Source organism: Canis lupus, chromosome 28 (genome assembly GCF_003254725.2).
Source record: "Canis lupus dingo isolate Sandy chromosome 28, ASM325472v2, whole genome shotgun sequence".
Classification (NCBI taxonomy): Eukaryota; Metazoa; Chordata; class Mammalia; order Carnivora; family Canidae; genus Canis; species Canis lupus.
This window is the reverse complement of record NC_064270.1, coordinates 4,995,149-5,009,763: the sequence shown is the minus strand read 5'-3', so window position 1 is coordinate 5,009,763 and position 14,615 is coordinate 4,995,149. Positions and strand designations below refer to the sequence as shown.

Below are 14,615 nucleotides of genomic sequence, written 5' to 3'. Positions count from 1 at the left end.
GCCATCAATGAGCCAACAGCTAATTTCAGATGGGTGAATCAAGCCAGTGAAGATCAGGTGAGCCAGGCCCAGATCAGCAGAATTATTATTTTTTTACTACTAGATTTGGGGTTATTTGAAAAGAGCCACATGATACATTTAACTTCTCTATACATTAGCTGTCTAGTATGTAAAGTGGGAGGCATAATAAAGCTGTGAGGATTAAATGAGTTAAGTACATACATAAATACTTAGAATAATACCTTCCTTACATAGTGAGCTCTGCTCTGGTTATCCTGTATAACAAAAAAGATGGTCTAAAATGGCAATGATTAAATATTATTATTTCTCAAGGTTCTGAGGGTTGACTGGGCTCAATTAGGTGGTTCCTTCTTGGGCTCCCACATACAAGTGCAGGCAGACAATGATTAGGGCTTCAGTCATCTTGAAGACTTCTTCACTCATATGGTTCCTGGGATAGAAGATTCAAAAGTTGAGGACTGGACCAACAAGAGCTCAGATATCTTTATCTATCTATCTATCTATCTATCTATCTATCTATCTATCATCTATCTATCTATCTATCTATCTATCTATCTATCTATCTATCTATCTATCTATCTCCCTCTCTCAGATCTCTCCAAATGGTGCCCTTGTATCAGCTAGACACCTAACTTAGCAGCTGAAGACTTCCAGAGTGAACACCCAAAAGAAAGAAGCTACACAGCCTTTTCCATGATAACTATCCAAGTTCGAGGGGAAGGGACATAGATTCCATGTTTGATGACAGGGGAATTAGAGGATTTGCAGATATGTCCTATGATCCCCTTACATATACCCATAATCACATCATTCTCACAGCCACCCTAATAAGGTGGGTAACAACACTCTATCCATTTCCTTTATTATTTGAGGATTTATTTTTTATACAGTTTTGGTTCTCAGCAAAATTGAGAGGCAAGTGTAGAGTATTGCTTATAAGCCCCCTGCCTGACACATGCACAGCCTCCCTCATTATCAATAGTCCCCACCAGAGTACTATCTTGTTACAGTTGATGAACCTACATTGACAGTGGACATTGGGATATCCATTTTCAACATAAGGGAAACTTGCCTTGGAGACCCTAAGGTTTTTTTTTAAGATTTTATTTATTTATTCATGAAAGACACAGGGAGAGAGGCAGAGACTCAGGCAGAGGGAGAAGCAGGCTCCATGCAGGGATCCCAAAGTGGAACTTGATCCCGGGACTCCAGGATCACGCCCTGGGCCAAAGGCAGGCACTGAACTGCTGAGCCACCCAGGGATTCCCCCCCTAAGTTTTTGATGTAGAATGATAACCACCCAGCACCTGAAATAACAAGCAGAGATGGGGAGGCAGATATTAAGGGGAGGAAATTAAGCTGTGGCTTAACCTAGCCTAACCTGACTACCCCAAAAATTGGTACTGAAAGTGGGGTGCTCCCTAGTAAAACTTAAACACGTAGAAACTCAACTGAAATAAAATCTCCCTCAGCCTGGGTTCTGAGTGACTAAGATGAACAGAAAATGTGGCATGAGAAGAAATAAGTGCTTTTGGTTTAAACTGCTCAGATTTGGGATTTTATTTTTTGTTTTTTTGGGTTTCTGGTTTGTTTGTTAACTCAACATAATCTAGCCTACCTTGGTTAATATACTATGTTCTTAAGAAAGAAAAATAAATAATAAGAAAGAAAACTATGTCCGTTCTTGGAATAAATTAGTATATGTGAGGGAGCTGTATCAGCTATCTACTGACGTGTAATAAACCACTCTAGATCTTAGAGGAATGGGCTATATATAGGAGCCTTCTGGAGTACTGGAAATGTGTTGGGGAAGTACTTACATCAGTGTAAAGATATAAATAGAGAGAAGCAGAAAATACATATATAAAAATAAATCAAGATGAAATCTAGATATAGGGACACCTGGGTAGCTCAGTGGTTGAGCATCTGCCTTCAACTCAGGTCATGATCCTGGGGTCCTGGGATCGAGTTCTGCATCAGGATCCTTGTGGGGAGGCCTGCTTCTCCCTCTGCCTATGTCTCTGCCTCTCTCTCTGTGTCTTTCATGAATAAATAAATAAAATCTTAATTAAAAAAATAAACCTGAGATTTACTTTGTGTATAAATAGAAAATAAAATGGAAAAAAGCAATAAAAATAGAAAAAGAAAAAAGAAACCAGAAAAATAATAGAATATAATAGAATAATATAATTAAAAAGAAAATAAATGAAAATGAAATAAAATAGAATAACAACCACCATAAAATAAAAGAGAGACAGTAACAATCTAAATCTAAGTTGACAGGCCATCTCAACATGGAAGGAGCCCAGGAAGAGGAAGAGAAAGGAAGTAAAGGTATTCTTGCTCTAACTATTAACATTCCCAGAAAAATATGATTAAATATGTGTATTAAAAGTGTAAGAATAAAATATCTTTTTCAAGGCTCTAGTATAGGTGAAGAGTTCATAAATTGAACACAAAAAGAACTAACCATAAAGGAGGAGTTAGAAATTGTGCCACATTAAAGTGAAGTATCCTGTTCATCAGAAGACACAAAACTGGAAAGATATATTTTCAACACATATATCCACATATAATTCATATCTAGGATATATAAGGAACTACTATAACACAGTAAGCAAAGAGGCAGATAATAGAAAAATTAGCAAAGGTCACACAAGAGGATATCTAAATGGCCAATGAACATGAAAAAACACCCAAGTTCATAGTCATCAAGGCAATGCATCTTAAAACTATAATGTCATATTATTATACCCTCACCATAGTGACTAAAATGGAAAAAAGATGAAAATGAAGTGTTGGCAAGGATGTGGGACAACTGAAACTTTCCTATTCCAGCTGAGAGCATAAGGAGTATAAGATGGTACACCCATTCTGGAAAACTGGTGGTAAAACAGCTCTACTAAACCTACTAAAAGTCTACTAAAGCTGAATGTACACAGACTCTATACTTGCAATTCCACTGCTGGGTGTACATACCCAAGTGAAATGAGTCATGTACTCACTATGAAACAGGTCAAGCAGGCTCATAGTATCGTTATTTATAACGGCAAAAAAAACAAACCAAAAGGACCATAAATAGCCAACAGTAAACTGGGTAGCTAAACTGCAGAGATTTATACTCTGAAATACTACATGCTCTATGCTGCACAGCAAAAAGGATGAACAAGTTGTGGCTGCATGAAATCACATGGATAAATGTCACAAACATATGTTAAGCAAAAGAAGCCAAATACAAGAGTATAATTGGATTACATAAAGTTCACAAATCAGCAACACTAATCTAGGATGTTAGAAGTAAGAACAGAGGTTCCCCTTGGCAGAGGGATAGTAACTAGGAAGGATCTCAGGAAAGAGACTTCAAGTAGTTAAGCTTTCACGTTTGTTCTATGTTCCAGTTACACACAGGCATTCAATTTGTGAAAATTTATTTGCACACTTTTTGTTAAGATTTATTTATTTATTAGAGTGTGTGTGTGATCTGGAGGAAGGACAGAGAGAGAGAGAAGGAGAATCTCTAGCAGATGCCCCTTGGGCATGGAGCCGGACACAGCTTCCTCCAAGGACCCTGAGATAAAGGCTTGAGCTGAAATCAAGAGTCATTTGCTAAACCAACTGAACCACCCAGGTACCCCTGCAAACTTTTCTGTATGTGTATGTTTAGTTGGATACAAGGTTTATTTTTCAAAAAAATAAAAATGAAATAAGCGGCACATAAAAAAATAAAGACAAATCAGTAAAAGAATAGTAGTTACGATTTCCAAACCACTAAAGAAAAGAATTGCTCAAAGAGGAAACAATAAATCAAACAAGAGTACAGAAAAGTGAGACAGAAAAATAAGAAACCATAGTAATTTGATAACAAAGAATTAGAAATATATAATGAAATTAGGTCCAAATATAATAGAAATTATAAGAAATGTGATTGAATAAAGATCTTCTATTGAAAGGCAAAGTTCTCAAAGAATCTGATGAAATAAATACTGTCTACCTTTATGCTGTCCACAAGAGACCTAGGACATTGGTACAGAAAGTGTGAAAATAAAGGAAAGAAAAATAGTATTGTAAATCAACACCACCCAAAGGAAAGCAAGTATAGCAATATTAATTTCTGACAAAATTAACTGTGAGGCAAAACAAAACAAACACCTTCAAAAAGAGAAAGAAGATTTATTATTGATTATAAGGTGGGATCCACCAAAAAGTTAACAGCTATGAGCCTCTATATACTTACCAACATAGTTTCAAAATGCATAAACCAAAACTGAGAGAAATACAAGCAAAACTTGATAAATCCACAATCATTATGGGGGATTTTCACACAAAAATCAAAGTGAAAAACAAAAACAAAAACAGGCTCTAATGCCTTTAATTAACAGTCACCAAACTTGATTAGAGAGAGAAAACTCTTCAGAAAATACAGATTATTTTCAAATATATATGGCAACTTGACAAAAAAAAATTTACCACTTAGTGGTCTAGAAAGAAAATCTCAATACATTCTAAATCCAGAGGCCATCTTTCCTGACAGTAATGCGATTGACAGAAATCAACAAGAAAGGGCTTTCGGAAAAAGCCCACCCAGTACGAATACATGTATTGGATATTTAAGAATCCCTCATATTGTACAGCTTTACTATTTACTGAAATCCATTTTATGGATTCCTCATTTGCTTCTACTCATTATCTTCTCCCCAGTTCACAGTTCTGAGACTGTAACCAAGACCTACCACTTGTGCAAGTCACAGGACGAGGGTGTATTCCAGCTGAAATTAAAACAGATCTTACTTCCGCTGGTTCACTAAATCTCACTTCTTCCCACAGAGGCCTCCAGACGTGTCAGAATTGCCAAATCCCTGTGAATTTAGGGTATCTATGCCTCAAAACCATCCTCTTTGATGAAGAAGTCTACATTTAGGTACCAACTCCTATTTATTTGCTTCTGTTACTAAAAATAAAAGTAAATCTCACAAAATTACTGAGTAAACCCCAAGTTTAGCTATTAAACCTTTACCCTCTTATCAAAGATTCTTCAAAACCGTGACCACTTTGTACCTTTAGTGAAGATTTTGTCCGTAGAGAGCCACAAGCTACATCTAAGCACAGATACTCTTTCCAACACTTGGCATACCTCTTAATTTTTCCACATTTCCAGGTTCTGTTCTAGTGTCAAAGGCCATTTTTCTGTTTCGCCCCCCCCCTCCTCTTCCCATTTCCCACCTTGAAAGCCTTCATATTAAAGTTATTTCCCAAGCTCTGGAGAGGAAATAGGATGGTATCTGTCCTTTTAGACACTTTGAGGAGTTCCCTTCCACACATCCACTTGCCTTCAGAAGGCAGTCTAAAAGGACAGTTTAAAAGCTTTGCAAATAGCTAGTGACCATGACCTCTTCCATTTAGTCTCAACGTGTAAGGCCTGCATTAGTCTCTATTTTTATACAAAAGCAACCTACTGTCTTTAGGTTTTCTTTTCTCATTTTTGTTTCATTCACTTTTATTTTCCATCCCTTGTCATTTTTTTTTTTCATTTTCTACATTCATCTGGGCAAGAAATCAGGAAGTAACTAAGGGGAAGAGAGGCAAGGAGAAAAAGATTAGAAACAAGAAAAGGTGATTATTGTAAGAAGTATTTAGAGAAAACAGGTAATGTGGGGCAAGAAGAGTGGAGAATGGGGTTTTGTATGGATTTTACCGCACGAAATGGAAAGAGAAGATACAAAAGAAGACTCAAAAATCAAAGTGAGAGTAAAGCGAGCAGAAGAGTGGAATGGGGTTATGATCTATTTGGTGGCTTGGTCATAAGTTTCTAAATTGTTACTACTGGACAAACTGCTGGCCTTACCAAATGGTGCCCATAGAAAATGTTTATTCTCTGGCACATAACAACCTGTAACTTCTCATTGCATTTGTTACTGAAAGTTGGAGCTTCTGATTCTGCTTACTTTAATAGAAACAGCTTTGACACAGATGAATGGTAGATTTGATTGGGAAAGCAACCAAAACAACCACTCGTTTCATCTCACATGCAAATCTTAGCACTTCACTGACAAAACCATACTGTTTTATAATAATAATAGCATCTAATGTAGCATACATCGGAAACGATATTTCTCTTTGAAGTGTATCAACGCAGTTTTTTGATGCTGGAACATACCTGCCTACACACCTTCTTCTTTCCTTTTCTTCTTATATTCTTGAAATGGCTAGTGTATGCATACCTTGGTGTTCCACCCTAAAAAATGTATCAAAAATAAAGGTAAATGGAGCAGCCTTATTTTGTGTACCCTTACTTCAATTGTAGTTTTAGAGGAAACAAATAAATAACAACGTGATCCAATTTATAATTGTAGTGAACCTATATTGTTTTTATATGCTAGGCGTCTTTTATTTTCTGGTAACAACACCCCCTTCTGCCTTGGAAGAATTGTCTCTCTGCTCTACCTCATTCAAGCAGAATACATTTCTCCTCTGTTTACCACCCTTCACTGCAGGGTGGGGCATTGACCCAGACATCACCAGTTTGGTCCTCCCTATTTGATGTATCATAAAGGAAATCATATATGTCATTTTATGTTATTCGAATGTTCATGTTTAATTTGCTTTTCTACAATAAGCCTCATAATTTTTTTAAATGTTTTAACACTCAGTAGTTTTTTAAACAACCAACCACGTGAGAATTCACAATAGCAGAAAAGTTAATTTTTTTTCTCTAATTCTTATAGATGCTGAACAGCTTGAAGACACCTGCTTCAACCAAGAGAAGGTAACTCTGGCTTAATAATAGCACATTACTACATGGGTTTGCCTGGGGGGTAGAAGGTATTTATGAATTAGTGGCCCAAAGTGACAGAAGTATTACCAATCTGAATTAGAAGAACAGAAACAACAGGTGAGCTACGGATTCATGTTTTGTTACACTGAACTATATCTATACTATATACTCTGTATGTATGGTTATATTGGACTAACAGGATGGTTAGAATTCAATGATACGGTTTTCAAAACAATCTTTCACAATTAAAACATTTGGACACTCTATTTCAACAAATTCTTTTCATATACAATTCAATCTTGAATAGGTGGAGAGATTTCTTACATCATTTACTTATTCACCCAGAAAATTGCCTAACAGTCATATGACTGGACATATCCACAAGTGGTCACTGGATCCCAGAATTTACAAATGTAACTGTGCACCAAGTCATCTGTGGAATTAAAAAAAAATTCCAGATCTTGCCCCGCCTTTATTTTTAACAAGTTCCATGAGTGGTTCTGATATACATGAGAATCACTGGTTTAGTCCATCTCTTTCCAATTTATTCATCTTGAATTTTGAAAAATTAAAATTACAGAAGTGTGAATGCCTGTAGTAAGAATCATCTTCTTACTCATCATGTATTTCAGTTTAAGAACACAAAGCCTCTCCCTGATTATTATAAGCTGTTGAGACAATTTTACAGGTGTGACGCCAGTTACTAGAGCACTTGTGTACAGGCAGCAGGGCTCCATTTTGTATGATGATAAAACAATGAATCTGATGCACCAAGTGTTTCAGCCACTCCTTCAGTGTATATTGCTGGGTAAATCTCACTTTTTAAAAATTGTATTAGTTCTAGGGTGCCTGAATGGCACCATCAGTTGAGCATCCAACTCTTGGTTTCTGCTCAGGTTGTGATCTCAGGGTCCTGAGATTGAGCTCCGTGTTGGGCTCTACACTCAGCACAGTCTGCTTAAGACTCTCTCTCCCTCTGCCCCTTTCTCTCCCTCTCTCTCCCAAATAAATCTTTTTTAAGAAATGTATTAGTTCTTTCAGATCAGTGAATACCTCTTAAGGAGTTTAGCCTCCATGGTCAGGGCAAAAAATCTAACATTGTTTCCCAAAACATATTGAAATTAATATTTTGAGAGTAGTGAATTATTAGAAATATGGCCTCCAGCAGGATGAAAAAAAGTGGAAATTCTCCCCCACTAAGGAGAAGAGAAACTAACTAGGAGAATGCATAGGCAGGAAAACAATCCACTTACATCTGGGGCAAAACTCATCAATCCCTTGAACCCTCCTTCCACCCACATCTACACTGAAATCAGTCCCCAATCATACTGCATTGTTTCTCACTCCAATGCCTTGGAACAGGCTGCTCCACACTCCTTGATGAGGTACTGGTTTTTAAGACCCAGCTGAAATGAGACCCCTTCTGTGGCGATTTCTTTGGCTCTCTGCCTCCCTCCCTTACCCCCCCCAAATTTCAGTTCAGCTTCCATGACAGCAGTGTCACTATTTAGTTTCATGACCACGTCCCCTGTTTTGCTATCAGTTACACCAGGGCATTTTTGTATTTTCAATTCCTAGCTTGGCATCTAACATCCACAAGTGATGAAGAAATGCTCATTCAGTAAATATTAAATGACTTATCTAATTAAATTCCCATTCTATTGTACCTAATCTACCTCTTAAAGTGGTAACCGAAGAGGGGAAGATGTCCCCTTGGGGTCCTTGGCATCACAATAAATCAGCTGATTTTAAAGAAGCAATAGACCTAAATCATCGTCTGGCAGCTGCATTCAGCAACTTGCCAACAGAATTCTGTGACTGGGTTGCTGTGGTTTGGACCCAGGAAGAAACAGAGGAGAAACCTCGGTGGAAAATCCAGAACTGTGGAACCAGGCGAGCCAACTGTTTCAAAACAGAGGATAGCCAGTTGTATTCCAGCAGTAGGTATTAATACTGCCCCCAAACCAAGAGGAAGGCAGGCATCAACGGGCAAAGACAGAGCCATGGATCCAAGAGATAGTCACAGAGACTAGGGAATGAGGAACAGTATATCTAGTACTGAGAGATTATAGTAGCCAAGACTCTTGAGGTCCAAGCGATAAAATCCCAAAGCAAAAAAAAAAAAAAAAAAAAAGAAGAAACAAGAAAAAGAAACAAAGAAACAAATAAAAAAAAACCTGACACACACACAAAAAAGGATATGGAAGCATACATGTCCCTCCTCTAGGATCCCAAAGCCCCCTATGGGCTTCTTTATAGTTTATCATATTGTCTGTTTTTCCTTCTGAGCCCCTCAAGCAAAGCCACTTCAACTCATTTGTCTTTTTGTCTCCAACACCCATCAGGCACCCAGTGTATTGTCTGACACTTAATTTACACTCCACATATTTCAGCCATTGAACTGGCCTCTAAGAATGGAGAAGTGTCTCACTTCTCCCTCCCAAGTCCTAGAGCTAAAGACAAGATTTTAACCCAATGTGTTTTGCCACCTGAGTTTCAGGCTGCTTCGAGAAGTTCCTTAATCCTGTCATTATGAGACATTTCCCCCTTAAATTATATGTGAATACTGCAGTTTTATATGGTGTAGAAATAAAGGGATATGGGTAGAAGAGGGGAAAAAATGCAGAAAGACTACTTTTTCTTAGTAATGATACATTCAAACAGTGTTTTATCTAGTGCCTAAGAAAGTAAAAGCTTATTCAATTACACTGTGGCTTTGAAATGAAATCTGCTGCTCTACTGACTGCTCATTGCTCCAGACAAGCTTCAGTGTGCTGGCTGATATTTGGTGCAGTGACTCCGATACAGTGTAAGATTTCTGAGTGGCAGAATGGTATCAGCTTTGTGCAGAAGTTAGCTGCAATTTTACTGAAAAAAAAAAGTTATCTGTGGAGATTGAACAGTTACTGCATATGCATAAAAATGCCCCAGCAAAAAGCTGTAAGGTATCTACTTTATCAAATTGACTTACACAATAGAGGGGAAAAAAATCCAGCTTTTATTCCAGCCTTATAGATCATTAAATGGGCACTATAAAATATCATTGCTTTCCTTTCTTGCTTTTTATCACTACCAGGACAGACATAAGTTTATCCTTAACAGTAAATGGACATTCTGTCCTATGGCATTTCTTCACAAGGAGAATGTCAAATTCTTACAGTTATCTCCTGATTTATGGCACATGTATTTAACCCATTGATTGCCTATTACGGCAGACAGAGGGTTTGGATCTGTAAAGTAAGCAAGTCATAGTACTGGCCTTATTTAAGGAGTCAACTATGAAAAAACAAAATAAATAGTACCCATATAATACTATAAGCGCTATGATAAAGATTTTACAAGGTACCAACATTCAGGGAAAAAACCCTCTCACCTTGCCCATGTGGGAGGATGAGAATTAGGGAGGGCTGAGCATGTTAATAAGGAAATGTCATGGGAAATTTACTGCAGTACGTTGGGAATTTTGAAGGTACTTTGGGGTCTCCTAAGCTCAGTAGGTTTCTATTAGAATAGTAAATTAGTAAAATAAAAGTTGGTTGTTGAGTGTAAAAGCTACATAATCCTGAGTGAAATGAAGATCTGAAATTGACTCATTTAGCATGAACTATACCCACAGACTGAACGAAGCAGACCAGATAAATGAACGATTAATTCACATGAAAGCAAGGTCCTTTAACTCAGCCGCCATTGAAATTATTTCTCCAGACCTCAATCACCTTCATTCCAGGTTTACTCCTCTCTAAAGACCTAATCTAAAAGGTGATGCACGTTTAGTATATAGGCATTGATGGCATTAAAATTCATAAGCTTTAAGACACAAAGGTAGTAGGAAACCCATATGTACAACTTGAGACATCAGGCATAGCAATGGTTGAAAATAATACTCTTTGGAAAATTGTAAAAGTAGTGTATCTGAAGGATGGGCAATATGATTTGTTTTCCATTATAGCCCAAAATACATAGCTATTTACTCTGTGATCCAGATCTAACTACCAGGCATAATGGAGGTTGGGAGAGGGTACTACCCTGCTCCCATTGACAGAACTTAAGGACATTTTGTGACTGCGAGAAACAAATATAGGAATGAAGATGGAGATTTTTCCTTACTGGAATTTTCTTTATTTTTCTTTCTGACAATAATTTGGTTCTCAGTTCCACCATCTACTGAAAAGGATTTAAGATCGCTTCTTAGCATCCTTAACTAAAATGATTCAAATGTGAAGTAGGTCCTAAAACAAATCTACTTTCTGAAGAAGTGGTTCTGAGCACCAGATGTTCCCAATTACATAGACAGTTACATAAGATATATTCAAATAAAAAAATTAAGAATAACATATTCTAACTTAAAACAATAACATGTATTATATAGTACTCTGAAGAACTGTATATTTGAAAGACATGTAAAAAGATACTGTGAAATGAGAAAGTCTTACGATGTTACAACTGCAAAATTATAGATTTTAAGGAGATTCCAATTTCATGTTCTAGATTAAAAATTCTAGTTATGCCCAGGATTGTTACTGTGGCTTTGAGGTGGAATGGGAAGCTCTGAGACATACCAAAGTGGAGGGGTGTGAGCCACTGGGCAGTTTTATTATATGAGCACCACATGTTCATTGTAGAAAATACCAAGTGGCAAAATGATCAAAAGGATATACTTATAACCCCATGACTTATTAGACAACAATTATTAGTAAGCTTTTGAAGTATATTTTCTAAATTTTAATTGCAATAAAAGAATTATATCTATATACAATGGTTTAAAGTACCTATTGTAGAATCTTCAGATTGCTTCCAATTTGTCTGTACCATAAGTAATTCTACAGTGAACATCTTTGTAAATGAATCTTTGCACACATCCTAAATTCCATTAGGATACATTTTTAGAAATTGAATTGTGCAGACAAGCAATGGACACATTTTTAAATGTTTTCAAAGTATTGCCAAATGTTCCTACAGAACATTGGTATCAACAGAATATGATCCTGCTCAAGTCCACTCATGGATGCTAGTTGCTCATCCTATTGATGATGGCTAGCACGCATCCAAGGATTTTTGGATGTTCCAAAGCTCACCACAGTGGTTGAGAAGAAGGTTCACTTCCCTAGGCACCCCTTTCTTTTTCCTGAATAGTTACATATGGTTATCATACAACTTTTTTCAGGTTTCTCCAATCGGTTCACAGCAGTTTAACACAACTGAGAGTATTTCACTTATTAATTGGCATTAGATAAGCTATAATTCATGCTAAATCATGTGTGAGATTTCTTGATGAGAAAATTTATATCAAGAACAGAGTTTGAATGATTTGGCATTTAAACACTAGCACTCATACACTGAACCATTTAGATTATGCAAGAGCTTGGTTCAGGAGAGAGATGCTTCAAAAAAACTTTTGTTTCTCTTTGAGGCCAGTACTTGATGTTTAAATGGTCATTTCATTAAAATCAATGAATTTGTTAATTTCCCCAGCCACAGAGGAAAATGTTGAGAGGAAAAGTCGATTTTCAATCTGTGGGGAAATGATGGCAGTGCCACTTTTAACGACCGGTGACAGCAGTTGTCTTCTGGAACACCTGGGCTGTAGTCTCCAGCTAGATTCCTTCTGCTTCTCTTTCTTTTTTTTTTTTAATGGTAAAAATAAGAAATTACAGAGGCAATTCTGTATAAGGAAAGGAAGGGATTCAAAAAGAGATGACTTCATCTTGGAGCATCCACAGGACGCTGAGGAAAGCTCCCAAGCACTTGAAAAGAAAATCTCATTTCGCAGACATAATAAGAATAAATCCTCTTGGAAACAGCTTAAGACGGGGGTAGGGGTGATGAAATCACATTTTTAAAGCAAGAGCTCTGAAACTTCCATGTCTTTAAAAAAATAACAGTTTTAAGGAACTGAAGTGAATTCAGCAGGTAGAGATTGCATGACTTCCTCTTATTGTTTTATGGGCTTTTAATTATGGTAAGATCTGCTGTCTGACCTCAAAGTGCACAGGTTCTACCATCTTGGCTGTTTGATGAGACATTTGCTCATCATGTACATTGCAGCCCAACTGCCAAGGACACAGGACTGAGCTGGATGCTCAGCTCTTGTGGCTAACTCAACCAATGTAACTGTCCTCTGATTTTCTAGCCACAGTTCTTGCATCATTCAAGGAGCAACCTGCCAGATCGCAAATGTATTTCAGGCATTTTCTCTTTACCAAAAGGGTTCTCTATTTTCAAAATCTCACAGACCCCAATTTCAGCTTAAGCTCTCAGTCATCCTTCAAATTATATTCCACCAAATTAAATTTTAATTCCTAAATCCTCCAGAAAAAGTACCTAAGTATCAAATTGTATTCCACCAAATTAAATTTTAATTTGCTCAATCTTCCAGAAAAAAAGTTTCTAAGTATCTAAAAGTATCTCAAATGAATAACAATTCAGAATCTTCACACATTCGCTTTTTAAATTTAGTATTAAAAGTAACACCCACATAAAGTAAGCTCTTTTGTACCCAAATTGTTCATAAAAATAAATCACAAATATAAAGTTTTTCCTTCGATGAATCAACTGTTTTTTATCTGCAAAATTGCTTTTGCTTCCTTATAGCAAAGTCAAGGTAGTCTTGGGGGGAAAAAAAAGATAAAAACAGCAACAACAACAACAACTGTGTTATATTTGTTTCAACAACCTATGAAGGAATAAGACATCATCCCTTATGTGTATATCATGTTAAAATATATAACTTAAAGCTATTAATTAGCTATTAGAGCTGCTAACAATTCTGTGAAGCATGATTTTTCCCATTTTACATGAGTAAACAAGCTTGGAGATGTTAAATTATACACTACTGTGTGACAGTCATATATGAGCTCAGATATGGCTCTACAGCACACAATAGCTGATGTGTCATAAAAGCTATGTCACAGAGCCTTCTATCTGATATGGCTCCATGTCTCCATGGTCACCTCGGCATTCCTCTAAAAATGAGGATGGAGTTTAGAAAATACCCCAGTACTTCCTTTTCACCCACTTGTCTCTTTATAAATTTACTTTTTCAACACATAACAAATGCTTATTTGATACTGTGGAATCAAAATGATAAATCATATAATCATGAATCCTCAGTTCGGTGAGCAAAGTATACATATTTTTTTTAATTAATTAAAAGAGCCTAACATAAGTATTGTGATGGCAGAAGAGCCAGTGTGCTGTGGGAGCCCAGAGAAGAGAGAAAATATATTAAAAAGACAGGAAAACCTTCACCAGGAAGACACCACTTTTGCTGGGTCCTGGGGCATGAGTAAGAGTTTGCTGGTATTTTCAACCGCCATTCCTTGCCTCTTAATTATTCAGCATATAATCAGATTCCAAATAGCTTTTGCAAGTTGTGTCTTCTTTATGTAAGTTAAAAATTATAAATAGTTTCAATGGCTTTCCTCTGGTTATCTAAAGGAGTTGAAGTAAAATCACCTTGTCCTATGGAGAAAGTATTAGAGTTCTTCGGGCAGTACAGTTGAATGAAAAATAAGAGGCTCTTACAGAGAAGGCGGGGGGCCCTCATTGTGAGCCAGAGATTTGAGGGGTTTTGTTGTTGTATGTTTTGTTTGTTTGTTCATTATTAGCAAAGCCTAGGCTTCCTCAGTGTCAGGGGAGTTGTCTATAGAGTTAGGACCAAGGACTGCATCAAATCAAGGCAGGATAAGAAATGTAGTTTCTTTAACGAAGTTGTATTTTTGCTCTTTCTATCTCTTTTGCTCTACTAAGCATTTACATAATGTCTCTTGCTTGAAAAGGGCAGTCTTTCTGTGGGTCTACAGAGAGGGAACTCTAGAAGATG

General features: G+C 36.8%; 2 long non-coding RNA genes across 3 annotated transcripts in view; one reads left to right on the top strand and one right to left on the bottom strand.

Moving 5' to 3' along the window:
- Window positions 1–184: 184 nt before the first annotated feature.
- LOC112672580 (uncharacterized) lies at window positions 185–14,379 on the bottom strand. Its single transcript, XR_003144362.3, has 3 exons — window positions 14,249–14,379; window positions 6,176–6,253; window positions 185–451 (listed from the first exon to the last, which is right to left on the bottom strand). It is a non-coding gene; the product is annotated as an uncharacterized LOC112672580 (long non-coding RNA).
- Window positions 13,774–14,615, top strand: part of LOC112672579 (uncharacterized) — a 43,021-nt gene continuing 42,179 nt past the window's right edge. For both annotated transcript variants that reach the window (XR_007406891.1, XR_007406890.1), the window contains exon 1: window positions 13,774–13,907. This is a non-coding gene — a long non-coding RNA (uncharacterized LOC112672579). The remainder of the gene's footprint in view (window positions 13,908–14,615) is intronic.